At 38.9% G+C, this 18,307-nt stretch overlaps 1 protein-coding gene across 8 annotated transcripts in view; it reads left to right on the top strand.

Annotated features, from left to right (window-relative positions):
• Window positions 1-589: 589 nt before the first annotated feature.
• Window positions 590-18,307, top strand: part of LOC148874363 (Calcium-binding EF-hand family protein) — a 41,677-nt gene continuing 23,959 nt past the window's right edge. For 2 of the 8 annotated variants that reach the window (XM_088952319.1, XM_088952291.1), the window contains exons 1-2: window positions 804-1,048; window positions 1,153-1,204. The gene's annotated coding sequence lies outside the window, so the exon portion shown is untranslated. Of the gene's footprint in view, window positions 1,049-1,152; window positions 1,205-18,307 lie in introns of all 8 variants that reach the window. The other 6 variants (XM_088952311.1, XM_088952304.1, XM_088952297.1 and 3 more) reach the window with 5 other exon arrangements.

Here is an 18,307-nt window from a genome sequence, read left to right as displayed (position 1 = left end):
TAAAATTGCCTTTGCTATACATTTAACGTTTCCCATAATATCAACATCGCGTATGTACTCAAGCTCCACCAAAACTTGAAAATATGTTCGTTTGGTTTCTGGGTTTTGACAAATTAACTGGTTAATCATTATACGAATGTTAGGTTGGCTCCAACCGATGAAGACAAGCTAGTTTTCAATAACAGCCGAGAGATAGACCGGAGCTCCTACACCAACACACTCAATATATTTGCTGGCTTTGAGAAACCTGGCAATCCTCCCCACGGGGAACTGTAGACCGGCCTTCTGAGACCTGAAAACCGATTTGGAAGCCTTTGGCATTCCCTTGCCGCCCTTAGTTGAAGCTGAGGAACTCATCTCTCTCATATTCGGTTCTGACCAATCGTATTACAGTGTTATATCCGTCCCTTCTTCAACGGTAATTTTTGAAGTGATAAATTATTAACAACGGATGCTAAATTAATGTTTTCTAAAATTTAGATAGGGTGATACGATTTAAAGTTGATGGATTAACTTCACACTACCCTGAAGTACAGGTGACATGATTTTTGAAGTTCAGCAACTAACTTGAAACTACCCTAAAGTACAGGGTACAATCTGGAATTTTTCCATTATTAATGATCGATGATATTCTAAATGCACGGCGGGATGTGCTGCTATACACGGTGGGATGTACTGTTAGGATGACCCCTCTCTGTACGTTGAGAAAGTAAAGCCGTACAAGTGTAAAGATGACAGATAATGCGTGGTAGGTTAGGCGCACGTCGTGGGTAGAAAACCAATAAAATCTGAGGGACTCAAACGAACTCAATTTACTTCTCCCCAAGGCAAGTGTCCTCTGGGTTCTGGCAGCACATTTCCTCCACTTTCCCCTCTTGTGCAAAGATATCCCATGGCAAGCACTTACAACATCCGCAGCAAGCTTAATTACAATTAAGTCTTTCTCTCTCTCTGCTCTGTTTCTTTGGTTTGTTCCTTGCAGATTCGTTAAAGAAGAGTGGGAAGATCAGACATCTCTCTGTCGATTAAATATTGGGTGCATGCAAAGGTCTGCAAACATGCATTAAATCTATTGTTTGAAATTCTTCTGTTCCTCAGTGTTTCTGACTAGTGCGTTCTCGGTGGCATTTGCTTATTCTATTCTTTTACCAGCTCTATGGAAATTCAGTAACAAAAGGCTGGAAAGACCCAGGTGACTTTTGTTGTGAGTTTCATGCCAAATTATTATACTATCCACTCCATGTCTATAGGCATAGTTAAAATAAAAAGAAATGGGATTCTTTCGAGATTAAATCTGATAAAGAGGCATCTTCGGTTGTGAAGTATCTCATTTATTTTACTTATTTCTGTTTAGTCGATGGAAATTTCACTTTTGATCCTTTATGGATATCGATTTTCATGTCCTTTATTGTTTTAACGGTTATCCATTTCACTTTTGATTTACTTATTTTTCTGTTGTCATCATTTAATAGACATTGCAACTATTCTATGCTTTTCTTTTACATACTTAAAAATGTGTTTTTTTTTTTTTTCCTTTTGATGGCTATGCAGTTTTTTTTTTTTGTAACGGATCACTTTGATGGGTTGGCGCTTTACTCAAACGTGCAAAGATGATAAGAGAGTTCCAAGGAAATGAGAGGAAAGAAGAGTCTTAAGATTGTTTTCGGTTCATGTTTATTTTTAGATATGTTTAGGTCTCATGCTAAGGAGATCTGGAATTCCAATACCAGGTAGTTAATGATGCGTTTGCCATGTATTAGACAGGCAACGGGGACTGATTTTCTTGGGTTAAACTGAAGATTGCTTGGGTTCAATTAACCCTATCTCTGGAAGTACTCAGGAGGGTTGGAGTTTCAGTTCTTTTTGATGAACATGGATAATTTGTCTTTGGACATAAATTCATAATATCGTTCTTTCAGGCATTCTTAGGTATGATTCATACATTTTCTATTGGGTTCTTGTTTCTCAAGGAAGAAGCTGTCTTTATGTTATAGATAGCAGGGCCAATGATAGGGATAGGATAGGACTGATTAAAAGGAGGCACCATGTTGTTTTGCCAGCTTAATAGGGTAGATAAAGCCATCTATAACAATTAACAAAGTAAATGAACAAGAAACTTCCACAAATAGAGGCTAGACTTTTCCTTGGACAAAGTTTCAAGTAAATACTAATAGATAGGGAAACAGAATTGCAGATTATGGTCATTGTTGTAGGTAAAATGTGTCATATGGGATTGGTAGATAAGATGGAGAAAATTTTCCAATGCTTAGTTTAAGGTAAAGCTCCCATCTTTAGGCACCAATGCTGATAACCATGTCTATGTTTATTACCAATCACGTTTCCATGTCACTGTGTATTAGTCCTTAATTTGAACAACATCAAATGATGACATGGAGCTGGCTCTGTCTTGCATGGTGTTTGTGTTTCTATTGTTGAAGTAGGTATTCTTCTATTTCATTATTAGATTGACTTTTTGGTGACAAAATTTGCCTTTCTAGGCAATAGATCCTTGGGACCGTATGATGATTTGATGGTAAACGACTTGTTTTTCTTTTTGAAAAAAGGGTAATGATTTTATTCAAAAGGAGAGAAATACAAGAGAGGATACACAAAAAAGCAAGGGCTTGATACAAAAAGCCAAAAGCCCAAATCAAGATATATGTAAGCTATTTCTTTTAGATAGGTGACATATGTAAACTATTTGCATTATACAATAAGTTGTCAGTGCAGTTCGAACAAGAGAAGACAAATAGATTTTGTGGTGTTTCTTGTGTTCAACCAAACCAAGAGAAAGGTATTTATATTAAAAAGAAATGAAATGGCACTTTCACCCTTACGATACAAGAAGTAAAAGTATATAATACAAGAATAATTGAATGTTTACAACAAGAACAAGTAAATTACAACTTTAACCCTCATTGTCTCTACACTCCCCCTTAAACTGATGCAAGGGCACTAGCATTAGTTTGCCCATAAGAAAAGTATGTCTGGCTCTTGTCATAGCTTTTCTGAAGATGTCTGCCAATTGAAGGTTAGAAGAAACACGAGGAAGTGAGATGTGGTATGTAGTAAGGAGATCCCAAATAAAGTGGCAATCTACTTCAATATGCTTCGTCCTCTCATGGAAAACTGGATTAGAAGCAATCTTGGTTGTGCTAATATTGTTAGCCAATGAGGGGATAATAGATGATTCGTCAATATAGAGATAACGGAAAAGTGACTTGAGCCAAATAATTTCACTACATGCCAAAGACATGGCTATGTTTTGATTCAGTAGAAGAATTGGAAATGGTCTGCTACTTCTTCTTACATTTCCAAGAAAAAAGTTAATCACCTAGAAAGATACATCACCCAATATAGAGTGTCTAGTATCTGGGCAACCAATCCAGTCAGCATTTGCATAAGTTGATAGCTGGAGAGATGAAGTGGAGGGAAAGAAAAGACCATAAGATAAAGGTACCCCTAACATATTAGATAATAGGATGCTCAACTATCATGTATGGCTAGAGAGGAGAGGAAACAGATTGCTATCAATCTGAACTCTAAGATATGTCTAGGCGTGTCATGGTGAGATAAATAAGGCCCCCCACGAGTTGACTGTATAGGTAAGGTTCAAAATTTCAATACCATATGCCCCATACGATGGGGCTTCGAGAGAGGAAATAAAGGGGCTTTGGGAATTTGGGCATTTTTAGGTGGTAGGCAAGCCTAAGATTGACCCTAGACCAATTTTGAAAAAAAAAACAAAAAAAGTGTTTTGTTGCATCAGAACACCTGATACGTCTGTTTGTGCATATCAGATATGTCAATACTTTAAACCTAGGTACAAAGTAGCATCCTATTGACTTGGAATATCAACTTGGTATTTGTATGATGAGCAATCTTGACCAAGTTAGTAGCATACTTTTGCTGATTAACGAAGTAGTCACAAGAATTATAATCAACTTCTATGCCTAGAAAGTATGTCATAGGACCTAGATCCTTCATCTTGAAGGATTGACTGAGAAGTTGCTTTAGCTGATGTATACCACCTTGGTCATCACCAATTATGAGAATATATCATTAACATAGAGTAGCAAGTGATACCCTAAGGACACTATGAGGTGAAAAAAGAGTAGTTTGAGGAGCTTTGAGTGAAACCATCAATAATAATCGATCTATTCTCTTAAACCAAGCCCTAGGTGCTTGTTTGAGACCATATAGTGACTTCTTGAGGCAACAAACAAGATTAGGATCATCACAATAACTAGGGGGTGGCTTCATATACACTGTCTCCTTCAAATATCCATGCGAAAAGGCCTTTTTCACATCCATCTAATGAACCACCCAATTCTTTGTTGTAGATGAAAAGATGAATTGTTACATCCAAGTTTTCAAAAGAAAGTAAAAGAATGGAGGGAAGAGGATCAGATGGAGTTTAGATGGAAGGGATTTAGATTTTATAAGAAGCTACAAAAGCTAAAAGCCAGGAAAGCTTGGAACAAAGAAGAGTTTGGTAGAATTGAAGACAAAAAGGAGGTTATTAGTAAAAGGATTTAAGAACTTGATGTTGCTGAGGTGGAGAGAGGATTGAGGCGTGAAGAAAGGGAAGAGAGATGGAAGTTGAAACAAGAGTTGGAGGAAATTCTTAAAAAAGAAGAGATAGCTGGAGACAAAAATCAAGATGCAAGTGGTTGAAAGAAGGAGATGGTAATACAAGATTTTTCCATAGCTTGGCAAGTGGAAGAAAGAGGAAGAACATAGTAGAAAGTTTGGAATGGAATGGGGCAATGTTGACAAGAGAGGAAGGAATTGCAAAAGCTTTTGTGGAGCATTTTAAATCCATTTATGACAGCCTCAATAGAGTAAGAGAGACTCTAACTGGCTTTGAGTGGCATGTTGGAGAAAGGGAATTGTTGGAACCCCTGGAAAGACCATTTGAGGTTCAAGAAATAAAGGAAACAATTTTCTCTATGGAAAGATCAAAAGCCCCGGGCCTGGATGGATTCACTATGGCTTTTTATCAAGACTGTTGGGACATTTTAGGTGATGACCTAGTGGAGGTCTTCTTGGAATTCTTTGAAAGAGGAAAATTAAATGCGGGTGCAAATGCTACCTTCATAGCTTTGATCCCTAAGAAGGTGCTTGCAGTTTAGCTCAAGGACTTTAGACCGATCAGTCTGATTGGGAGTTTGTATAAGATCATTTCTAAAGTTCTTGCACTAAGACTCAAGAAAGTCGTTCATTCCTTAATCTCACCGAATCAAGGGGCCTTTGTGAAAGGGAGGCAAATTATTGATCAGATTTTAATAGCCAATGAATGTGTGGATTACAAAAAAAGAAAAGGAGAAAAGGGTCTGATCTGTAAACTTGACTTAGAAAAGGCTTATGATTTGGTGGGTTGGGATTTCTTGCTAGAAGTGTTGAAGAATAGAGGCTTTGGGGAGAGATGGTGTAAGCAGATGAAGGGTTGTATTACCTCTTGTCACTTCTCAATCTTAGTGAGTGGAGTAGCTAGGGACTTCTTCCTTGCAAAGAGGGGCCTTAGACAAGGAGACCCTTTGTCACCTTTCCTCTTCACCTTAGTAGTGGATATCCTAAGTGTCTTGATTTCTAGGGCTGATTCAAGAAATCTACTGAAAGGATGGAGAGTTGGGAGGCAACAAGTGATTGTCACTTACCTACAATTTGCGGATGATATCATTCTCTTTTGTGAAGGGGAAATTGAGGAGATGGATAATTTGAGATTGGTGGTGATGCATTTTGAGAGTCTCTAATCTGAAAATCAATTGGAACAAGAGTTGTGTAGCGGGGGTGAATTTACGGGGTGATGAAGTGTAGTTGGTGGCTAGGGCTTTAGGTTGTGAGGTAAGTGGTTAGCCTCTGGTATATTTAGGTTTGCCCCTGGGGGGAAATTCTAGAACAGAAATCTTTTGGTACCCAATTTTAGAAAGATTCACTAAGAAGCTAGCAGTGTGGAAGAGAAACTATATCTCACTAGGGAGTAGAATCACTTTAATCAAGTCCACTCTGGCAAACCTTCTGGTGTATTTTCTGTCTACCTTTAAGCTTCTTGCCAAGGTTGCCAATAAGTTAGAAAAGCTCACGAGAGATTTTCTGTGGGAACCGGGTGACTCAAAAAAGGACCATTTAGTGAAATGGGAAGTAGTTTCTAGGAAAAAGGAAGTGGCGGGTCTAGGCATTGGCAATATCAGATTTAGAAATGTAGCTTTGTTAGGAAAGTGGTTGTGGAGATTTCCTTTGGAGCAAGACAGCTTGTGGCACTTGGTGGTGGAAAGTATTCGTGGGATGGAAGCTAATGGATGGGATGTTGGCGTCGACCCTAGGGCTTCTCATTTCTCCCCTTGGAAAGCAATTGCTGGAGTCTTGTCTTCCTTTTAGCCTTTCATCAGATTTGATGTGTGCTCAGGTAATAAAATTTTGTTTTGGGAGGACCTTTGGCTTGGGAACGCCCCCCTTAAGGATAGATTCCCAGTAATGTATTCTCTTTCCCTAACTAAATTCAAAACCATTCTTCACTTCGTGTGTCTGAGGGGACTTGGGATTTGGGTTTGAGAAGAGGGTTGAGGGATTCAGAATTGGCTTTTGTAGATGAGTTATTCACTTTGTTGAATTCAATTTTCCTAGATCTTTCCTACCCAGATAGTAGAATTTGGAAAGAGTCCTCTTTAGGGACTTTGTCATGTTCATCTTTTCTCAACGCCTTAGTTCAGTCTTCTTTTGTGTCTGTCTTTTTTCTTGCTAAAGAAATATGCTATTCTCCTATGCCGCCAAAGGTTAGGGCTTTTTGCTAGGAAGGGGCTCTTCAAAAGATCAATACTATGGATATACTTCAAAGAAAAAGGCTTTCCCACATGTCTGTTACCTTTGCTTAAGAGATGGTGAGACGGCTACTCATCTTTTGATTTCTTGTCCTTTTGCTTATTATTTGTGGGATTGGTTCTCTTCTTTGTTTGGTTACAGATGGAACCCCCCTGGGTGTGCTGAACCTTTTTGACTCTAGTTTCTTCCGATAACCAAGGATAAAGGGGCAGGGTAGTGTGGAGAATAACAAGAGCTGCCATCCTATGGTCAATTTGGGAAGAGAGAAACAATAGGATCTTCCTAGGGCAAGAAAAATCCAAGTAAGTACTTGTGGAGGTTGTCACCATCAAGGTTATGCACTGGTTGAAAGTACATAATCTTCCAAGGATTTCTCCTCGGTGAACTTAATTAGAAATTGGAGTACTATAGCTATATCCTCGCCTTCTTCCCCTGTGGTACAAGATTGTTGGGTACCCCTGTGGTACAAGATTGTTGGGTACCACCACCTCAGTTCAGGTTGAAGCTAAACTTTGATGGAAGCTCCTTCGGTAGTCCATGTCAGTTGGGAGTTGGGGGTGTGTACAGAAATGAGGAAGGAAAAGTCTTGGCCCTTTCCTTAGGCCCAATTGGGGTGGGAGATTCATTAAGGGCAGAAGTAATGGCCTTACTTCAAGGTTTGAAATTGATGAAACAGTGGGGAATGCAACATTTAGAGGTGGAAGGAGACTCCAAGCTGGTAATAGGGTGGATGCAAACTAGAAACCTGGGAGTGTGGTCTCTTAGACAGCCTCTAAGAGAGATTATTAGCTTAGCAATGGAGATTGGGGTGCATTTTAATTGGGTATGAAGGTCAACAAATGGAATGGCTGACACTTTAGCTAAGCAAGGAGTTACTAGGGAGGTTTTGTTTTGGGCCTGTTTGTAAGTTTTTGATTTTCTTTTTCCATCCATTTTGTGGGTGGTAAGCCTGTAATATTTTCAATTTTCTAATGAAAGTTACCGTTTCCTATCAAAAAAAAAAAAAAAAAAAAAAGAAAAGATGAATTGTCGTCATCTTGGCTATAGGAGCAAATGTCTCATCATAGTTAATTCTATATTCCTACTTGAAACCTTGAGCAACCAATTTAGCCTTGTATCTATCAAGGCTACCATCGGACTTCAACTTTATTGAATAAACCTACTGTCTTCCTATAACTAGAGCATCAAGAGGAGGAACTAGCTCCTATGTATCATTCTCAAAGAGGGTAGATGGCTTATCAATTTTGATCCCTACCCGTTTGACCCACCCATACCCACCAATTTTAGTAACAAGTCAATATAGGTTAAGTAAAAGGGTTGGGTTAGGGTGGGTCATGGGTACTCATAGGGTCAGTACACTAATCATTTAGGCCATTTAGGGTTTAAAAATCATATAATAACCATTTGCCTCCAATTCTCAGTCTCCACCACTCTGCCTATCTCTCTCTCTAGAATTGAAGGGAAGCATCAATGCCGTCTCCTACTACATGTTTACATTTGCGGTGGTCATCATTGTTGACTATTGGAGATGCCTCGTCAAATAGTTTATCAAGTTGGATTGAATCCTATATCAAGCAAACCTCTCTGCCATCTCCATTCCTACGGTCCATTGAATCATACCTTCAAAGATCAATCTCACCAACGACAACAAGACAATTAATCACAAAAAGAAGTAACCTAATATGAACGCTGTAGATTTCCAACTGCCGCTCTTGTGTTTGACAACTCGATGACCTTTATAATCCATTATACCTTATATTGTATGTCCTCCCAATGATGAAGTTTCACTCGTTGAAGTGTCAAAAACCTCCTTCTCTCTCCATCAAGAGAATTGTGACGAAAAGTTTATGTGCAATTAATGCCTCTCGTGGCTTCTTCACGTCATCTCTACTAGGCTTTTCTCTACTAGAAGCTTTTTAACATTTTTTGCATTTCTTTGCAATTATTGTTTTCTAGTTGAAAATTGAAATATATAACTTTCTGAATTTTTATTATTTTTTGTCTTTTTATCTTTTTGCAATTTTTGGTTTTTAGTTAATATATATATATATTTAAATATGAAAATTTTATCATTTTTTTGTATTTTTATACAATTATTATTCTTGTTTTTAATTGAAATATACATTTCTATGATTTAAGTACTAATAGTTTAATAGTGGATATGACTTTAAATAGAATGGATTGACAACACAGGATACATGTAGCCAACCCCATATAGTTGGGATAAGGCATGGATGATGATGATGATTATGATGTCAGGTGGTGGAAACTATAGTAGAGTGACATAAGGGAGGAATGCCTGTGGAAGAAGCAACAATAATCAACAAGAGGGGGTGGCACCCTTACAAGGACTGAAATAGATGTAGAACTATGCTTTGGAAGAGAAGTTGTGAGCATAGGAACTGGAGCAGCTACCCGTTTCCTGAAATAAGTTTGATGTGGCAACCGAAAGAGAGATGATATTGAAGGAGCAGGAGGTTATGTGATATGTTGAAAGGAGAAGCTTTTAAGAAAGATCACATTCCAAGAAATTTTAGTCCGACGAGATTTTGGATCATATCAGACAAATCTCTTATAATCAGATAACCAAGGAAAGCACATAAAGTAGACTAAGTATATAGCTTAGTACACTCATGAGGAGGAAGATGCACAAAATAGATACATCCAAACACATGTAACATAGAAAAGTTAGGAGGATATTTGAAAAGAAACTAATGTGGGGATAAGTTACCAAGAATAGATGATGGAAGAAGATTAATGAGATGCATAGCAATGTTAGCCACCTCCACCCAGAAAATTGTAGGAGCATGGGAATCCAGAGGAAGGGTCTTGACAACACTCAAAAATGGTCATTCTTGTGTTCAACAACTCCATTTTTTTGAGGAGTGCCTAGGCAAGATCTTTGGGACTGTACCATGTTGCTACAAATAGGTTTGAAACTCCCCATCAATGTATTCTCCCCCTAAGTCCAAACGAAGGGTACAAATAGTAGCATTAAACTATGTAGTAACCTTGGCATGAAAAAGTTTAAAAACAGAAAAGTTTTATGATTTCTTGCGGAGAAAATATATCCAAGTGTAGCATGTATGATCTTCAATGAAAGTTACAGAACATCTAAATTCCATTCTAAAATTCATAGAAGACGACCAAACATCACTATGCAATAACTAAAAAGGAGTAGTAGCATGTCTAGAAGAAACATGAAATGGTAAAACATGACTTTTACTTAAACAACAAGACATGCAAATTTTATTTGCATTCCTTGAAGTAGAAGCATCAAGCATATGAAGGTAAACATCCCGATGAAAAAAGTGAATCATGTTTCTTTGCAAAAGGATGGCCTAAACGGTGTTGCCATAGGTTTCAATCATTATTACGAGACAAAAACTTAATGCTAGCAGTGGTAGTGAATAAACAAGAACTAGTATCAGAAGCCGGCTTCTTCTCAAATTCGAGTGCAAATAGTTGTCCCAGTCTACACCCCTTCCCCTCCACCTCCCCAATGCGCTGGTTCTGTATCAAACAATTTCCATGTGAGAAAGTGTTAGTATGACCTTGCTCAACAAGATGACCAACAGATATTAGATCAGTAGTAAGTCTGGGAACAAACAAAGTTTGATGCAATGAGAAGAGAAGAGCAAGAGGTAGACAAAGTCGGATTATTACAACCAACTATATCAAGTTTCTGACTGTTGATTGTAACTAACTAACTATATGCTTATTAGAAGGGAGAGGATAAGAAGACTGACCATAAGTGGCCCCCGTCATATGATTGGAGGCACTAAAATCTATGATCCAGAGATGAGTAGGGGATGAACAATAATAGGTAAACTCACTAGACAATTTGAAAGTGGAAAAGGTAGAATAAATTGTCAGGACTCTGCTGAATCTTCTCCTCAGTCATAACACTTTAAACATTTCCCTTTGTTTGTGTCATTAATTAAAAAAAAACTCCCTTTGTCTGAGCAGTAGAGGATGATCTGTCATCTGGTCCCTCAACCAAAGTCTGATAGGCCTTGTTTTAATTTTTCTTCCCTCTATAATAGTTCCCTTAGGTGGTCAGGTCAAATGGGGCATTCAGTTATAATATGCCCATGTTTCTTGCAATAGGTACACATGTTCTTCTTCATGCAATGAGATACCACATGACCAAACTCCTTACATTCATAACATTGCACTTTGGACAAGTCCTTTGATTGGACTTATTTACCACCAAAAGCACAGTCTCCACTCCACATTTAGCACTCACTGCTGACTAAGTAACCATCCTAGTTTCTTCACGAAAGCAATTCATTGAGAATAGTATCAAGAGATGGTACAATATCCCTACACAAGATATTTGACCTTGTCATCTCATATTCAGGCTGAAGATGCATTAGAAAATGCATCACTTTCCTTCTGTCAAAATGTTCCATCAAGTCCATAATACAACAGATTGATAACATCTGACCCATGTGGACTAATTCATACTCTGTCCAAAGATTAATGAAACCCACATAATACTCCTGGATTTTCCTATCACCCTGATTATATGAGAAAATTTCTATCTCAATTTTGTACTGTCCCTAGATGTTTGCTTGCTGATAAACCTTCTCCAGATGATACATCTCCTTGGCTGTTTGTAGACCCCTCATAGGATTAGCTACATCTATAGTAACAGAATTAAGAATCCAGAATGTGATTTAAGCATTATTAATGCTCCAAGTTTGTAGTCCCTTTGAATCAGTCTCATTTGGCTTGGTGGTAGTTCCATCAATATACCCCCACAGGCCCTCTCCCTCGACATAAAATTGAAAGTGAACTTGTCATAGGGCATAGTTGGTCCCATCGAACTTAATAGGAAGCATATCACCATTTCAACAGTCCATAAAAGGATGCTTAAAACATTTCAACAGTCCATAAAAGGAAAGTTCACATTTAAGCCGAACTGAAGAAGGGATCAAAACCCTAGCAAATCAAGTCTGATCCTCACCAAAAAAAAAGGCTGAAAGAACAGCCTAGGGTGACACAAAATCTAAAATTTCAGCCATAACAGAAATCATTTTGAAGAAAATAGTAGGTTACCAGTCTGAATGGCATCTTTCTCCAGAAAAAGGACTCAGATTGAAAAAGTCTGAGGTCAAAGGCGAGAGGATCAAACCTACTCCAATACCATGTCAGTGCAGTTAGAACAAGAGAAGAAAAACAGATTTTGTGGTGTGTCATGTGTTTCACTACACCAAGAGAAAGGTATTTAATTTAAAAAGAAATGAAAGAACAATTTTGTTCTTATGATACAAGAAGTACACGGCAAAAGAACAAAAAAATATGTACAACAAGAACAAGTAAAATTACAACTTTAACCCTCATTGTCTCTACAAAAGTTCCTCTCCAGACTGGATGGAATCATCCATTCAATTTATTTCTCTCATTCATCTATAACAGCAGCCAAGGGAAGTAGATATCACCTTGATTTCATGCAGGAAATGGGCCAGCTTCTAGGGGCCAGTCCAAAAATTGCTAACCCAGCCAATCAAATTTCTGGAATCCCCCCTCCAGTAGGAAAGAACCAACTTGGAATCTTTGGAAATTCAAAGGCCTTCAAGAAGGGCCTTGGAATAACAGGACTTCTAAAAACAGACACACACACATACACAATTCCAGCCTTAACCTGACTGGTATTCCTCAAACTACCATCAAACTGCAAAAAAGAAGGCAGTAGGATGTCTTGGGTGTAAAGAAAGATTGGGTTGAATAGCCAAGGGGGAGAAATTTAGGATTTTGACCAGGTATCTATCAAGATCACCATAGGTCAGTCCAAATGAGCTTTTATGAATCAACATCCATGAGTTCACCAAAGAGAGGATATGCCTTCTGAGGTCTAAAAAGGAAGTGCATTTGTTTTCAAAGATATTGTGTTCTTCCCAAATGCACCACATCACAGCACGAATGATTGCTTTCATGTAAATCCTTCCATGTTTTCCCATTTTACTTCCTTTGGTGGGTAAAATCATAAGTGGTGTTGTGGGGGGAACCCAATAAAAGTTGCCATCCTGTAACAGATCAAGAAAAAAATTGTCAGTCCATGAGCTGCCCTGCAATTTATAAGAAGGTGACCAATTGATTCACCATACTGGAGGCAAAGGATGCAAACATGGGGTGATAGACAGATCTGTCCTTTTCCTATTCACCGAAGATTATCAACAGTATTAATCTAGCTACAAGGATCTTCCCACAAAAAGAAAGAAACCCTAGGGGGAACCAAGGAGAGCCAGATTTTTCTATCCAGAAAAGAGGGGAGGGTGGGTCCAGCTATTAGGCAGAGAAAGAAAGACTTAGTTGTTAAAATGTTATTGGGACTGAGGGACCAGATTAGCTTATCGGGAATGGGGGGAGAGAGGAAAACATCATCAATGGTAGAAAGTAAAATGGAAACATCAGGGATTTCTTATTCAGTTAGGTTAATCAGAAGTTGAGGTCATAGGACAAGCTATTATTGTCCTGGACAAGTACTGACGAAACTAAGGCTTGTTTGTCTAGGGTGAGACTGAACAGATTAGGGAAGGATTTTCTGAGAGGTTGGTGACCCCTCCAGGTGTTGGTCCAAAAATGGATGAGATTACCATCTCCTAGTCTGATATGAGTGAAGCTAGAAAATAAAGGAAGGGTTTGGGCAATACCTTTCCAAGGATTTGAAACAGAAAGTCTATTGAGTGACTGAGAGATGCCCCTTCCAACATCATACCTTCCATATTTGCTGCAGACAATTGAGGCCCAGATAGGCAGAGAGAGTTTTGTTCATTCACCATTCTCCAAAGCCACTTCCCAATCAGAGTAGCGTTCCTTTTCATGATGTGACCCAGTCCCAAACCACCTTCCTTCTTAGGTTTGCAAGCAAATTTACAATTAACTAGGTGATCTCTTTTCTTTCTGTTGAGTTGGGTCCGTTCCTAGTTATTGGGCCTAGTTATTTATTTCTTATTTTTAAGTTGCTAAGTTAAGAAGTTGTTGGGCTTTAGGCCCATTAGTTTATGTTTTTTAAGTTGTAACTGTTCAGCTACTTAAGTAGCCTTCCTACTAAAGGCATTCTTGTAATATCTTCTTCTTTTAAGTTGAGTATATAATACAAAGGGGGGCTGGCGGCCAGAACTAATTCAATTCTGGTTGACATCCTACTCATTTTCTTCTCTACTGCTGAAATTCTTAATCTTCTTCTTCTTTCTCTTCACAAGGAATTTATCTAAACCTGCAATCAGTGATTTCTACTTGGTATCAAAGCAGGCTGAAGGTTCCTTGAGCTGTTTTATCATGCAGCCCTAGATCGATCGACTGCATGGTGATTTAAGAGGCTGATTGAAGATCTCAGGTAAGCCCAATTTTTGGATTTTTTGGTGGATTCGTTTTGTCCTATAGCTGGTCTAGGGTTTCCCATCAAAATCAGGAGAAAATGGAAAAAGGGGGAGAGTCCTGTTTTTGTTGTACTCTTCAATTTTGACCTAGGAAGTGGCGCCCTAATTTTTTAGGGTTCCTTTGAGTTTTCTGAGGGGGGCAGTTCAAGTCCTACCTGTTTTGGAGGTTTTTGGAGAAAGCGGTTCAAGCCCTGCCTCTTCTCTCTTTTCTTCTGTACCGCAGAAAATGAATCTTTTATGGGAGGACCATCTAGGGCACCAGAAGGGTGTCATTGGTACCAAAAGTGATTTATTTGATATTCTTGCATATTATAGTAACCTTCTACTCCCTTTTTGATAATTATGGAGGGTAACGGAGTTGAAAACAAGCCCGAGAGTGAAATAAGAGCAGTGGGAGGAGGTGTTGGAGACCTTTTCGGGGCTGGAACCATTACTACAGTTGAGTTGGATGGTTCAAATTACTTAGAGTGGTCACAATCTGCAAAGATGGCCATTGGTGCTCGTGGGAAGTTAGGGTATATCACTGGTGAAGAAGTGAAACCCGAAACGAATAACTCCCAATGGGTACAGGAAAACTATATGGTGATGACTTGGCTGTGTAATTCGATGTTGCTCCATATAAGTAAAACTTTTTTGTGGGCAAATACAACTAAGGAAATATGGATGGGGTTGCAGAAACCTATTCACAGAGAGAGAATGTTGCTAGGACTTATCAGTTGAGAAATTAGATTATTGCTACAAGACAGGGAGATAAACCTATTTTTGTTTATTTTTCAGCCCTTAACACCTTGTGGCAAGAGATTGACCATCTGGAGACAGTTGTTTGGGAAACCACTAAGGATGCAACTGCCTATCAGAAGCTCCTAGAGAAGTATAGGGTTTTTGAATTTCTTGCTGGCCTTAATCCCTAGTATGATATTGCAAGACAACATATTCTTTTTAGGGACAATGTTTCTCTCCTAGGCATATGCCTTTGTGTCAGGGGAAGAGAGTAGGAGAAATGTGATGATGAAAAATTTTGGTTTTGATCAATCAGCCATGGTTAGCACTGTGAGACCTAAACAAAGTGGAGACCGGGGTGGCAGTGAAATAAAAAAGGAAGACAAAAAGGATTTAATTTGTGACTATTGTAAGAAGCCTAAACACACAAGAGATACTTGCTGGAAGCTTCATCCTCATCTGGTGCCGAATAGACTCAAAAACAAGAAGGGAAATGCTCACATGGCAGTCACTAGTGACATACCAGCCCCTCCTACTACAACTACTATAGAATCTGTTGCAGCTGCTGCAATGAGGCCCGGACTTGAGAGATGTGAGTCAGGGTCTGTGAATCAGATTATGCTTTGGCATAATCGTTTAGGTCATTTGTCTTTTTCTTCTTTGAGTTTCTTGTTTCCAAAGCTTTTTGAGTCTGTTAATTTGTCAAGTTTGGGGTGTGAAGGTTGTCAACTTGGAAAACATTATAGACATTTTTTTAAAGATAGTAATAAAAGATCTTCATCTCCTTTTGATGTTATTCATTTTGATGTGTGGGGACCTTATCATGTTCCTTCTATGGGTGGTTATTGATATTTTCTCTTATTTGTGGATGATTTGTTTTGATATTCTTGGATTTACTTAATGAGATCCCGAGATGAGGTACCATCCTTGGAAAGACAATTTCATCAGATGGTGCTAACACAGTTTGGGATACGAATAAAGGTATTCAGATAAGACAATACAAGGAAATATTTTGAAAAACATCTTGTTTTGTATCTGTTAGAATATGGTGTTGTCTATCAGAGTAGCTGTTCCTATATTCCACAACAGAATGGTGTTGCAAAGAGGAAGAACAAGCACATTGTTGAGATTGCAGGAAGTATGATGCTCACATCTACAGTTCCAGTTCATTTTTGGGGTGGTGTAGTTCTCACAGTAGCCTTTTTGATTAACAGGGTGCCTTCCTGTATACTTGGATTCATCACCCCATTCAACCTCCTTTTTCCTGAAGGGGAGATGTTCCATATTCCTCTCATAGTGTTTGGGTGTGTTTGCTTTGCACATATTCTTGGTCCTCATCGTTCGAAACTTGATCCGAAGGCAAAGAAGTGTCTTCCTTGGATATGCAGAAAATCAGAAAGGGTACTGTTGCTATGATCCAGTCTTTGGGAGTCGGTATGTTACTATGGATGTCACCTTTCTTGAGTCCACATCCTTCTTCTCGAAGAATCCTTTTCAGGGGGAGTGTTTTGGGGAAGTGAATGAACAGTCTATCCCTCTTCCGGTTCTAGTTCCTGTGCTTATTCCTGTGTCTGATTCTCCTATGCCACCTAGCTTGCCACCTTCCTTGCGTCTTGCTTCTCAGCGTTACTCACGACAGAGACTTCATAGGGAGGTTGATTCCACTACAGCATAACTCACATCACTTCCTGTCGGTTCCTTAGAGACTCCAGATTCAGTTGACACGGATTCAAGTATTCCTCTTGATCCCTCTACTGTTTTAGTTCCCATTAATTCTACTAATCCCATTACAGATAACCTAGACCTTCCTATTGCTCTCAGAAAAGGGAAGAGAAAGTGTACTGCTCATTACACAGTATTTATCCTACAGTGGACTTTCTCTTTCCTATTGTGCTTTCCTTTCCTCTCTTGACTCTGTTTCTATATTCAAGGGTGTCAGTGAGGCTCTCTCCAAATCTGAGTGGAAAACAGCTATGTAGGAAGAGATGGAAGCCTTAATTAAGAATCAAACATGGGAGATTGCGGATCTACTTGAGGGCAAGGAGACTATTAGATGCAGATGGGTTTACACAGTCAAATATAAAGCAGATGGAAGTATAGAAAGGTATAAGGTCAGACTTGTTGCAAAAGGGTACACACAGATCTATGGCATTGATTACTTAGAGACCTTTGCACCGGTTGCAAAGATGACTTCTGTTCAGATACTTCTTTCTCTTGTTGCCACATACTCTTGGCTTCTGTTTCAACTTGATGTGAAGAATGTTTTCCTAAATGGAGATCTGTAAGAGGAAGTGTATATGGATCTTCTTGCTGGTTTCTACAGTGATGTTGAAAAGGGAAAGGTATGCAGACTTAATGAGTCACTTTATGGTTTAAAGCAGTCACCCAGAGCATGGTTTGATAGGTTCAGGAAGGCCTTGGTTGCTTTTGGCTACACTCAGACTCAATCTGACCATACCTTGTTTGTGAAGCGGAGGGGATCCTTGGTGTCAGTCCTAATTGTTTATGTGGATGATATTGTTGTCATAGGGAATGACCTAAGTGAGATTGATAGTTTGAAGAAGAATCTACACAGAGAATTTGAAATTAAGGATCTTGAAGAGCTTAGGTACTTCTTAGGCATTTAAGTTGCAAGATCAAAACATGGAATTTTTATTTCTCAGAGGAAGTATGTTTTGTTTCTTCTACAAGAAACAGGGAAGCTAGGAACAAAAGCAATCAACACTCCTATTAATCAGAATCATAGAATTAATGCATTAGAAGGTGAGTTGGTAAATGATATTGGGAGATATCAGAGACTTGTGGGGCGGCTGCTATATTTGTATATGACAAGACTAGACATCTCCTATGCAGTGACTATGGTAAGCCAATACATGCATGCTCTACGAGTTTAGCATTGGGAGGTTGTTGACAAGATTCTTGCTTATATGAAAGGACACCTAGGCAGAGGCATATTATTTGCTAATCATGGACAGTTGAAGCTAGAGGTTTATATAGATGCTGATTGGGCAGGATGCCTTGATGACAGGAGATCTACTTTAGGAGTTTGCACCCTTGTTGGGGGTATCCTAGTCTTGTGGAAAAATAAGAAATAGATAGTGGTGGCAAGATCAAGTGTAGAAGCTGAATACAGGGCCATGGCACATGGAGTTTCTGAACTTCTTTGGATCCGTTCCTTGTTAGGAGAGATTGGTGTAAAGGCAGAATAACCTATGATGCTGTGCTGTGATAATCAGACAACAATTAACATTGCCCATAACCCAATTCAGCATGACCGGACAAAGCACATTGAAGTGGATAGACACTTCATCAGAGAAAGGGTGCAATGATCTGCAGCTTGCTGATGTTCTCACAAAAGGTGTTGCAAGAAACAAGCT

The sequence above is a fragment of the Nelumbo lutea genome, chromosome 1 (genome assembly GCF_056320005.1).
Source record: "Nelumbo lutea isolate HS-2025 chromosome 1, American lotus-T2T, whole genome shotgun sequence".
In the NCBI taxonomy this organism is placed as follows: domain Eukaryota; kingdom Viridiplantae; phylum Streptophyta; class Magnoliopsida; order Proteales; family Nelumbonaceae; genus Nelumbo; species Nelumbo lutea.
Note: the sequence above shows the minus strand (reverse complement) of the source record. Positions and strands in the feature narration are given on the sequence as shown.